The sequence below is a fragment of the Protopterus annectens genome, chromosome 1.part2 (genome assembly GCF_019279795.1).
Source record: "Protopterus annectens isolate FY-2018-M chromosome 1.part2, PAN1.0, whole genome shotgun sequence".
In the NCBI taxonomy this organism is placed as follows: domain Eukaryota; kingdom Metazoa; phylum Chordata; order Ceratodontiformes; family Protopteridae; genus Protopterus; species Protopterus annectens.
This window is the reverse complement of record NC_056727.1, coordinates 1,091,127,259-1,091,139,842: the sequence shown is the minus strand read 5'-3', so window position 1 is coordinate 1,091,139,842 and position 12,584 is coordinate 1,091,127,259.

Below are 12,584 nucleotides of genomic sequence, written 5' to 3'. Positions count from 1 at the left end.
ACCTGTGGCAAACTGCTGTTTTTGGATATCAGACACAGGCCGCCGGACTTGTCTAATTAAATCACTGCAGTGATAGCGTACCTGCTCATAAGTCTGGTCACTCTTGCTGGTGCTGGCTGGTTCTGGAGAACAGCATGGTGTACTGCTGCAAAAGACTGTTGACTATCACCTTTTCCTCTTGTGCAGTGTAAGCTGGATTATGTTGGTGGGCCATCTGGCTGAAAAAGATATGAACAATTTGTGTAAGAGTATCCTGTGGCACACTTTACACCTTTACCCACAGATATCACTTTACTGAAATATATACCATCCTATTGTCTGTCAGTGGTTACACACGTTCACTAACACTTGTTGGTTCTCAGGCCACAACTAACTAACACTGCCTGGCAGACTCTATATATCACACCACTATACAACAGTACCCAACACACTGTTTGTGACACATTGCACTACCTCAAGACAGGGGTGTATATCACACCAATGCACGAACAGATATGTCATCCATTGCAATGGATGTAAAGTACAGGTACAGTAGTACCTATCAAACACCCTAGTCATTGATGCCATAGCCCTGCCTAACAGATGTGTCCAGTTGTTACTATAGGTGGCATACTGCTGTAACAGACTATAGATGTTGCTGGATACACACATCAACCCTGTTACACACATACGTTTGCAGCCATTGTACAGGCATAATCACACACACATCAGGAAAACATACAACACACCACTGTATGCCAACACAGATGAGCATTATCTGTGTACCATACGGTGCTGTGTACCACTACTTACACACCCTTATGCCTGCAGTCTGTCCTCTGTGCAGACTACAGGAAACACACATGACAGTGTTTCCAAGCAATGCGAACGCACACCATACTGTGCTGTTTAGCCCTATAGCTTCAGGTAGTACTACAGTTCATATTGGTGATGGATTCACCAGCAGTACCACTCACTAAGCATACATGTATTGCTTTAGCCTACAATGAGACACCACATTCATCAATGTAGAACTACATCACATCATACACCGTACTATTATGTCTGCCTAGCAGTACATTACACATCAGTTTCTGTCCTCACAGCTAGGGTAGGCAGTACCATGTCAGATACAACATCACACTAAGCTATCACACATTTACACACCTTGCACACATTCAGCGTTACACTCATTCAATCTCACATAGCAGCTATTGCGTTAAGTACATGTGTGAGTGCATAGTGTCATAGGTAGGTGATATGCTATTGGCCCTAGGGCCTACGGCAGCCTAGACATATGCTACACTGGTCTTTGACACACATGTACCTTGATTTCACTTGCCACTGCTAACCTGAACCACAGAGGTGTTTCCTAGGGTGTACTAACAATCTCCCACACAATCATCAGGGGTATTTATAACAACTGCTAAGGAGGAGCCTTGTTTGCTATTGCTATGTGGTCTATTCCAGTGTATGGCATATGTCTGAGATGGGAACCTATCCCTCCAGCATGTGCTGTTTAGTGAGCTGACAATGTTTAGGGCCCTAGAGCGTGTAACCCCGAGGGGTTGTGATATTTTGCCATGGTAGTTGTCACCCAGCTATGGGTGTGACATACTTCTGTAGGTCTGGCAGAGGTCATGTCTGTGTGGCAAGTATGCAATACAGAGTAGTTGTGGTTTTGTGAGTCAGTCTGCATAGGGAATCTGTTTGCAGACAGTATTACCCTTTGGGAGGTCTGTCTGTGGCCTGTTCACCTGGTGTAGTTGTCATGTGAAGTACATACCACACAGGGCATTGTGATGAGCAGAGGGGAACCCTACCCTATACTTCCATAGATGACACACCTGTTGTCATGACACATACCAGACAGACAGATTACAGGTGTAGTGTGCCACTGTCTTCATCACAGTGGAGGCTACTGTCCACCTGTATCTCATGTTCCCTTATCACACCTTCACAGTTAGGTAGATCTCTGCCTATGTGTTAGTTAATGGGTACACTGTTTTGTGAAGGTGGAATGGCACTGCAGTATCAAAACTTGTCTACAGTCGATGCCTTGTTCACCACACACCTGCTGTGGTACATATGACCCCGTGTCTCTGCGTCTCTCTCTCTCTCTCTCTCTCACTCTAGATGTATATATATATATATATATATATATATATATATATATATATCTGTATATCTATATATATATATATATATATATATATATATATATATATATATTATGTATATGCCTATCTATACACATACATGTACACATCCATTGCTGTACACATGGATGTACATATAGGCACATGTACAGTCCACCTTTCATGGTGGGGATCTCACTTATGTGACAGTTGTGGGATGTACAGGTATGTGATTACATTGCACAGTGCTGTGCAGAATGCATGTGGGTGTCCTCAGCCCTTGTAGCATTAGCAGGCCTCACTGTCTGTAACACATCAGATCTGACATATCTGTCCCACAGCATTTAACCACCACATGACATATATCAAAACTACCATAGCTGGCCTTAGGCATAGGCCTACTGGGTGGCCACCTAAGGCACCGCACTAGCAGTTGTGCTTTTCCACTATTTATGTGGACACAAGGATGGGGGCACCAGGAAGTGTGGTGGGGGCACTGTGGGGCCCTTTTGCCTAGGGCACCAGTTGACTTATGGCCACTCCACCGCACTGCATGCTGTCTTCTAGGCCATGACTACAACCTACATGGATATATGCACATATCAACATTCACTGACAGATAGCTGTCCACCCTTCACTAACAGTTGCAGTATGTCCCTTGCCCTATGCACATGTGCAGATACAGATAGATACATACTGCTGTCACACATGGATGATTTGCAGTGTGTGGAGTACTCTTTGGGAACATCTACAACATGCCAACACATACATTTGAGTTACATACCTTACCTTTGTATTTACCTGCTCTGTGTGATATGGTTTTGTATCTTTTTTTATTTTTTTGGCTGGTTTGATGTGGGTATTTGCCCTCTATTTCACCTTAGCTTTTTTATTTTTGGCTGGTTTGCTTTGGGTTTTTGCCCTCTCTTTCAGCTTCAGTCTCTGTTTCTGTCTCTCTCTCTCTCTCTCTCTCTCTCTCACTCTCTGTCTCACGACACCTGAAATGATATAATTGCATGTGTGGACTGCATGTGCAACCTGCTTTTCTAGGTATCTGCACTTGTGCATGTGACAGCCTCTGCACCAATTGCTGCCCACCATTCAGTAATTGCATGTGGCCTGCTGTTTGGTGTTTGCACTACTCACTGGGATTGCTATAAAATGCTAGGTTAGTTAAGTGTAGCCCTTTCAGATTTCAAAGGTGGGGCCCATTCTTGTTTGCTCTGGACACCGTTGTGTCAGTCTGAAGTTTGGTATTTGTCTCTTATCTGATGCTAGGGTTGTAGACAGTTATATGCATGTAGGAATTACATGGGAGTATGTACATTTTTCTCACTTACCCAATTAACTGCCATACAAATGTGGTTATTGCACTGTATTCCTGTGGCCAGTATATATCCTGGTCTGATAATGTGTGGTGTTTGTAAGGTGCTACTGTAACATTATTCCCTGCTAGGATGGCTGGTTCCCCTTTCACAGTCATGTCATGCAATTCCACAACCACTGCTGGTAAAGACCCACAGACAAGGGTTTGTGTTATACCATTCCTAATTTCCATTTCCATTCCCTCATTGTAATGCATGATATATTTATTTCAGAACCAAGCTATTTGTGTATCTGCTGTGGCTTAGTGGTAATTCATGCAGTCTATTGTGTCAATGGTCTGGGGTTTGAGACTGGAAGAGGTTTTTTATTTTGCTGCTCAGCAGAAAAAGGGCCCTGCCATAGAGTGACTAAGGCACTTTTAAGCAGTAGTAATTGGGTTTGCGCACGACACTTAGCTAAGCGCGCACATGTGCACACTCGCTTAATCCCGCTTACTACTGCTTAAAAGTGCTTACTCCCGCTAACCCCCGCACTAATTTCTTTTAAAGAAAAGAAAATTGGGAGATAGGAAAGTGGTGAAAAAGGGGGCACAGAGAGGGAAAGACAGTAGGAAAACAAGCTTGGGATGTGCAGGAAGGGTGTAGGGAAGGCCCATAGCTGCCCATTTCTTTAACAGCAACAGCTGTGCATATGTTGAAAATTTGGAGTGAGATTTGAAACCTTCCACCCCTGAGAGAGGGGTGAGGACAACATAGTTTGTTGCACTGCCAATTAGAATTATCAGTGTACATATCCAATGGACATGTGTGCGAAATGGGAAGCTGTGTATGGGGCGTAATTTTTTTTCGGGTACAGATTGCTCTTTTTTTTTTTTTTTTTTTCAGGGGAGAGTAGTAAGTGAGGTAGAGGAAGTAGGTATATTTGGGGAGGTAGGTTGGGTAGGTAAACAGACAAGACAAACAAGATGCATACAGGGGTGGAGTATGACACATGGGGTGGGTAAACACAATTTACGGGGACGGATGTTTGGAAATCGCAAGCCCATGAGCCCACAGATGGTAACAGTGGGACTGATATCCCCATCCATGGGCAGTCACCACTGGACCTTCACAGACCTGAGGATCGCTGTGCTGAGGGCTGCGTACGTGGGGCAGGCTCACCCATGAGTCGCGCCACTCTCGCCTCGAGCTGGCGTAGGGGATCAGCGACTAAATGCTGGATCTCCCTATGCACCACAACCCGGACCCTTCGGAGGGTGACAGGAGGCCCTTCTCCACCCATGCTTGCAGGGAGGGCGAGCCCCATCCCCTGCAGTGCTTCCTCCTGAAGGTGGCACAGGACCCACGGAGGAGGGTGGCCTGGGCTGGGCACCAGACCTGCTGGTGCCAGGTGCAACTGCCAGCTGAGGTGGAACAGGTAGGTCCGCTGGGACCGGCCTTCCCATACGTTCTGTGATTAGGTGTGTTTAATTTCAACATAGACAACAGCATTCCAAGTTAGTTGTAACAGCATGCAGTAATATTCCCATTTACCCAACACACCAGGGTTACAACAGTTTAACAGCAAGCATAACACATGCAGGAATGAATGGTGGCAACAGGCCACCAAGACTGTGGTGTTTTAACAGGGGACATGTATCAAAGTAGGTGCAGATTTAAATAGCAATAGGACATATGTCCCAACAAATGTTATGAGATTACACATACCCATTGAGGTGTGGAATTGCATTGTTTATGCACATGGAGTAGGGTGTAAAAAGAAACCTCCATTAACATCTTGTTAGTACTTTAACTGTACACTACATTCCTATTGACTGCAGCTGTATATCCCCTACATGTATTCTTACACTGAGCAACATGCATTTGATTGCGTTATGGGTTTTGCTACTTCATGATATACCTGGCCTATATCTGACATGGTAACTGTCCAGGATGCAGATGCTACTGCTACATACTTGTATTAAATTGACTTGTTTATGTATGTGCACATCTGGATGTGTTCACATGGCTTTTTCACTTGTTTTCTACAGAAACCTACTTTTCAGGTAACACACTTAAGTTTCTGGGGAACGCCTTGACAGGCAACTTGTGTGCCAGATTTACCTATGCATGTCAGCCATTTCACAACTGTTTAGGACTGTTGCTTACTTCACAGCTACTGGCACTTCCTTCATCCACTTTATATGGGACTGCATTACTGGGGATTGTCAGCACTTACTACAACATAGTAACATTTCTTCACTGCAAGGGTTCAACAACATTTCTGAGTAACTGGCACATACACACTGCAAGTATTATACCTTTCTTATTTACATTAGAACTCTTTTCTACATGATCTCTCCTGTATTTGACATTACACTGCATACAGTAGACCTATTCAGGACATGTTATACCTTTAGTGATAGGTTACAAGACTGTTTTTCAGGCTCACTCACTTTTTATCTATGACAGTGCATGCAGAGATAGTATTCCAGACATGTTTTTGTTTTATTCATGGGTTAATACACTCTATTCCTGCCTATCTGACTTATGATATGTAACAGTACATGCAGATGATTTATTCAGGGAATGAATGTTTTATACTTCACAGCTACTGCCAATTCCTTCATCCACTTCCTATGGGACTGCACAACTGTGGGTTGACAGCACCTAATACAACAGTACTAGTTATTATTGCAAGGGTACAACAACATTTCAAAGTAAGTGACACAGACACACTCCAAATTTTATACCTTTATTAATTACATTGAAAACTCTTTTCTACAGGCTTTCTCCTTTACTTGTTATTACAGTGCATACGGAAGACATATTCAGGACATATTATACCTTTCTTGATGGGTTACAACACTCTTTTTCAGGCCTGCTCACTTATATGTTATGTCAATACATGCAGGGATAGTATTCTAGAATTATTTTAGCTTGACTGGTGGGTTAGTACACTCAATTTCTGGCTCACTGACATTTGTTATATAACAGTACATGCAGAGGATTTAATCAGGACATTTTATTGCTGTATTATTGGGCTTTAACACTTTTCTCATGCTCACTCACATATATCATGTAACAATACATGCAGAATATTTACTAACCTGCCTGGTGGCGCAGCCTTAATAGCCTATCTGCATAGGCTTGCTGATTCATAGCACATGCACCTGCAGCTGTGGAGTAAATAAAGGGATATTGAGACATACCTATCCATTATTTAGACTATCTTAGCTTATCTTACATACTGCATTCCATGGCTACCTACTTAGTAGTGGGGCATCCCGCATTTGACGGGCATCCTGGATTCACTGGTTCAGAAGGTCCTGCTTCTGCCTCTTCAGGTCTGCATGGTGGTGATGGACCTGCTCACCAGTCCAAGGGACGCCTGTGACAGTGGTGAGTTCATGAGCCAACTGGTTCCAAGCCTCTGCCTTATACTCTGTTCCTTGGCACTGGCCCTGCAGGAGTCAAGTCTCATGCCGATGGACTAGGAGCCAAACCATATATCTTGACTCATCGATACCCCAGCGTTGCGCTTGAAAGCATGTACCCTCTCCAACACCAGACATTCTAACTGCAGATGGGAGCAACAATCAGTTATGGTGAGTATTCCCGTCTATGCGGCTTAAATATGCCGCATTTCACTTTTCTGTGATTGGCCATTTTTGAATATTCTCGGCTGACTGCAGACATGCTTAGCAATGGTTAAGCAAACATTTATTACTATATATAAGTTAACAGTGGATGTTTTTCCTAAGCTGTCATGGCTTAGTGGTTCAGTACTTTGATTATGGTGCACAGTGTCCTGGGTTCAAACCTTATCATTGTATTTTATTTTACTGCTGTCCAGACAAGTTAGGGGACGTGGCTGTGTGTAAGCAACTTTGCTCTACATTGCCCGATGGGGCGCTGGTTGGCACGACGTGCACCTCCACGCAAACTGATTGTGCTGGGTAAAGCGCTATTTAGCTTTGGGCAACTACATTGCACTGGATAATGTGCTATTTAGCTTTGGGCAACTACATTGCGCTGGGTAAAGCACGAGTTAGCTAGGGGCAACTACATTGTGCTGGGTGAAGCGCAAGTTAGCTAGGGGCAACTACATTGCGCTGGGTGAAGCGCTGCTTAACTGCGGGCAATTTTATATTGGGATCCTTTAAAATATTTATTTTATTCTCTGATACATTGGCCATTTCACTGCTTTTTAGTTATGTCTAAACATATATATGTTGGTTATTATTCCATATACTGATTTAAGAAATAAATACGAAAGGGAGTGGTGGGACTCGAACCGTGAATGCCTCTTCTTTGGGCGAACGCTCTACCATTACGCTATTGCTATTTCATGTGATTTGCATAAACATTCTTTCTTATGCTCTTCCATGTAAGAATTGCTGACTGTAGCTAAGCAATGGGCACACACGCTCACACACGCGCAAATACGGGCAGCTATTTTGGGTATTTTAAAAAAAATTATGGTTATGCGTTTTAGATGTGTGATGGGGGTTTACATTATCAGGCAGTGAGGTGTTGGGTGCAGGAACATTTGAGCGGACTCGCTCTTGTTTATTTATTTTATTTTTAAACTTGCAGGGGCGTGGACATTTAGACTGCTCGGCAGTCAGACACGCCCCCTGCTTTTTACACGGTCTGTGTAGGACTTATGGTTGGGTCAGGGTGCCCTCATGTATATTCATGGCATGCTGACATCATACCGTTCAACTGCAGTCTCTGAGTAAGACTTATTACGTTTTACACGGAGGATTCCTGAATCCGGGGGTGTATTTTAACATAGGTGGTTATCCAACAATTTTTAAGTTTTTAACATAATATGCTTATGTATCTATTTATTTATTATTACAAACACATTTATCATTTATTTATTAAACCTAAAATAATTTTTTTATAATACCAATATATTTGTTTAATGTTGGCAATGAAGTTTTATTAATTTTATTAATTATGTGCATTCTGACCCTCCAAAATGAATTTTATTGTGTATACAAGTTATATATATATGCACACATATTTTAGCTTTTACTCATACAGACATTATTCATATATACATTCATAAATTTTCGTGAATAGGTTACACAAGCATGTGCGTATGTATATGCACTCGTAAAACCTAACACAAGTATATTAGTTCGATACTTTTTAATATATATTTTTATTTTCTAATTTCATGACAACTGATTGTAATGCACAAATGGTATACACACACACACACACACACACACACATTTTTTTGCTATTTGTGTTGGTTTGACTCATGGTAAAACTGCATATTTTATTGCACATTTCATTGTGTTATACCTTTAACTATCACACCCTACACCAAAGGATTCAATTAGTGAAAACAGAAAATGATTGGTGCTTTTGTTGTTGAAACTTATAGGTTCATAGGTTCATACTAGGCTAACTGCCCTTGTGGGCCATTTTTAACCTAGCCAATTACCCCATAGGAGAATCAAACCCTGCACTTTCTGTTTGTAAGGTAAACACCTTAACCATTATGCCAGCCTCCCACTTAATTAATGATTGGTGCTTTTGTTGTTGAAACTTAATTAATGATGGTATAAAAGTTTTTCAGTTGTTGGGCATGCTCTGTTCTTGAAAAAGTCTCCTACACAGAAGACGAAAGCGCTTGGATTTGACTCATTTGGATTAATATTATTTATTTGTTTTATTTTTTCCTCTGTGTGTTGTTAATAAATTGCCTTGTTACATATTATATGCCTAGTGGGTTGTTTTTTCACCACAGAAGCTATTCTGGTTCAAAGTACTTAAAATATTAGGACAAACTGAATATCTAAAAATTGTAATTAAGCTCAGCCCAGAAACTACAGGCTTTAACAGAAAACATGAAATAAAAAGTGAAAAAAAATTGACATAAAACTACAATACATTTAAGTAACAAATTTTTCCCAATTGCTTTCCCATGGCAATGGACACAAAGCCCGACCTGTATATAGTATACAACAAAAGGAAAACAAAAATCTCCCAACACTTGCATATTCACCATCTATCTTGAAACTACATTGTGTACATTAATCCACCATTCATTTTACCGTAAAAGAGTTCTAAAGAGCCATCTAACACATACCACTGACAACTGTGTCATCCATCAAGTACCATAGCACAGCCACAATCCCTTTTGTGTACTACTCCATGCCAAGATGCATATTCATAACCCTTTAATGGTCATGCCATCAAAAGTAATCCCTGAATCCAAAGATAATCCAAATGGCACAGGAACCTTGCTCCAGTAAAAAAATTGCGTGAACGCAAATGCAATGTCCTGAACGCAATTTATTAGAAATCAACAAGCGTTTTCGCCACTGCCTCTGCCGTGGCTTCATCAGAGAAAAAAGTTTACAAAAAATGCAGTATGCATACACTTTTTAAAACGAAAAAACAGGAAGTGATGTAAAAATTACAACAGCTAGGAACTAAGGCGCGAGGATACAAGTAAAGTACCCCACATATATTTCCTAGCTAAATGGCTCATTCAGTAAAAGTCCAGAAGGATGATAAAATTTAATTTAAAGTTAAAAACACTTAACCTCCTAAAATTTATATAATAAGAAGATCAATGGACAACACACAATATAGGGTATAGTATGTAAATAGGACAAATGTGTTGTTGAAGAAAAATGTGTATACCCTTCAAATTAATTGTATGTTCGTGTTTTTATGTGCTCCTATTAAGTATACTAAAAGGTCTTAAGCACAAAAGTGATCCTAGACTTGTTACACCAAGATTACCAAGGTGATGGGCACACGTAGTTAGTGTTATCCCTAAATCCAGCAGATTTCAGTGCAGGAGTCACAATTAAAAATGAAAATGTCAACAAAATACTAAAAATAATTATAATCAATTAGCAAAACACATGATCTTCCATCTTTACTCATTAGCTGAAAAGCCCCTAATAAAGATGGATACCATAAAATGTCACTAAAACTGTGTATCACAAAATCCAAAAGAAGCAGAAGAAACAAAAATAGTAAAACCCAATTCCAGTGTAACTTGAACAACTGGAAATTTACCCCTGATTTTGCACCTTTATCTCTAATGGATACAGGCAGCTTGTAAGTTTTGTAATCTCCTTAGCTCCTGTTTATATTATCAATGTTACCAGAACTTGTCAGAGATTTAGGACATATGGCTCTGCTTAAAAAAGCCCCATTGCTCATTAGCCTAGTACACACATATGAACATAGAAAAAAGGTAAAAAAAAAAAAAGGGTTTACAGTCCATATACAAAAAAACATTTGCCAGTGCTGAATTTTGGCTTGAACTAGAGCTGTTCTGCAGAAACAGTGGTTAAAGATCTGTGGGCATAAAAAAAGTGTGAGGTGCTTGATAAGAAAAAATAATAAATATATTCTAATTCAACAGATCGTTAAAATATTACATTGCACAATGTGTTTTGGTGTCAGAAAATACATTTGTCTAACTTTGTTCAGTTGTTCACATTTCTATCTCTGTCTGATAACAGCCATGTTGATTACTTATTATGTCTGATATCAGCCATGTGCATTACTTACTGTGCTGATATTAGCCATGTGTATTACTTACTATGTCTGATATCAGCCATGTGTATTACTTACTGTGCTGATATTAGCCATGTGTATTACTATGTCTGATATCAGCCATGTGTATTCCTTGCTATGTCTGATATCAGCCATATGTATTACTTACTGTGCTGATTTTAGCCATGTGATTTTAGCCTTTCTGTGTAGGAGGGAAGCCTTCTAGCTTAACTTTGTTTCTTAGAACTAGGCAATTTTCTAGTTTCTGCACTCAGATCTGTTTCTTTGAGCTCAGCACTTGTTCAGAACTCATTGTAAGCACTAAAGAAGCTGCAAATTACTTCAACACTCAACTTTCCTCACTTGTCTAGAGGAAAACAGTTTTTAGTACTTAATAAATAAGCACCTATCCAGGCATGTCCAAGGGTCAGCTCCCGGTGTTTTATCCTGTCCACCTGATGAATCTGGGCAGCTTGGGGAAATGCAACAATTGCCTCATGTACACAGACAAACCTCTCCTCCTACCACCCAACACTACAACCTATGAGAGATGCACTTATATAACCAAACTGGAAGCAAAGCTCTTTTCACCCAAGACTGAACTAGACAGTCAAGGGGAGAAGGTAAACACTTGCACCACACCACACTCATCACATACTCCCTCAAAACCTACACCACCAAAACACACACATAGAAACACAAAACACACATCTACATTCATGGAGGCTCTCAAAAAGAAATCTACCCAAGCAACAGGGACTTCCAAAGCAGAAACACAAGCAACCTCCACCGTTCATAAGGAATAACAACGTACCTAACACTCTAGTCATAGGTGACTCTATAGTCAGGCACACTGATGCCCCGCTCACTAGGCTAAGTAAGGAGAAAGTCACTGTCAGCTGCCTGTCAGGTGCCAGGATCTGCCACATAATGTAGGCACTCAGGTCACTCCACAGCAAGTACAAATATGACTCTGTCATTGTCCAGGTTGGTGTGAATGACCTGACATGTACCTCCCTGGACTACATGAAAAGAGACATGGAGGAGCTTTCTGATCTTGTAGCCCAGGCAGGTATGACCCTAGCCCTGAGTAGCATCCTGCTATCACCCAGAATGATACCACAGTACAAGGACAAAATGATTGGCTTCAACAATTGGCTAAGCTTCTGGTGTCATTCTAATAGGATCCAGTATCTGTCTGCCTGGGATGACATGATCGACAAATCACGATGCTTTGCCAGAGATGGCCTGCACCTGCTGCCCTTGGGATTCCGGATACTGGCTAAGGCTCTTGCCAGTAAAATATCCAAAACGAATGAGATAGAAAACTTACTTTATTTTAAAACATAAAACAAAGCTTTCGGGAATATCCCTTCCTCAGTGTTACTTAATACATTTTGAATTAAAAGAATTCACTTTATATAGCCAGAACAGACAAAACGCCACATGACACAGCCAGCTTATAGAATGACATGAAACAATACATAAAAAAATCAAATAAATTATTAAACCTATATACATTTAAAACATAATAATACATCTGTTAAGTTAATATTCAAAGCTTATCATGAAACACAATATGAATACAATTCATAAAATGACCCACATACATCTTATAGTA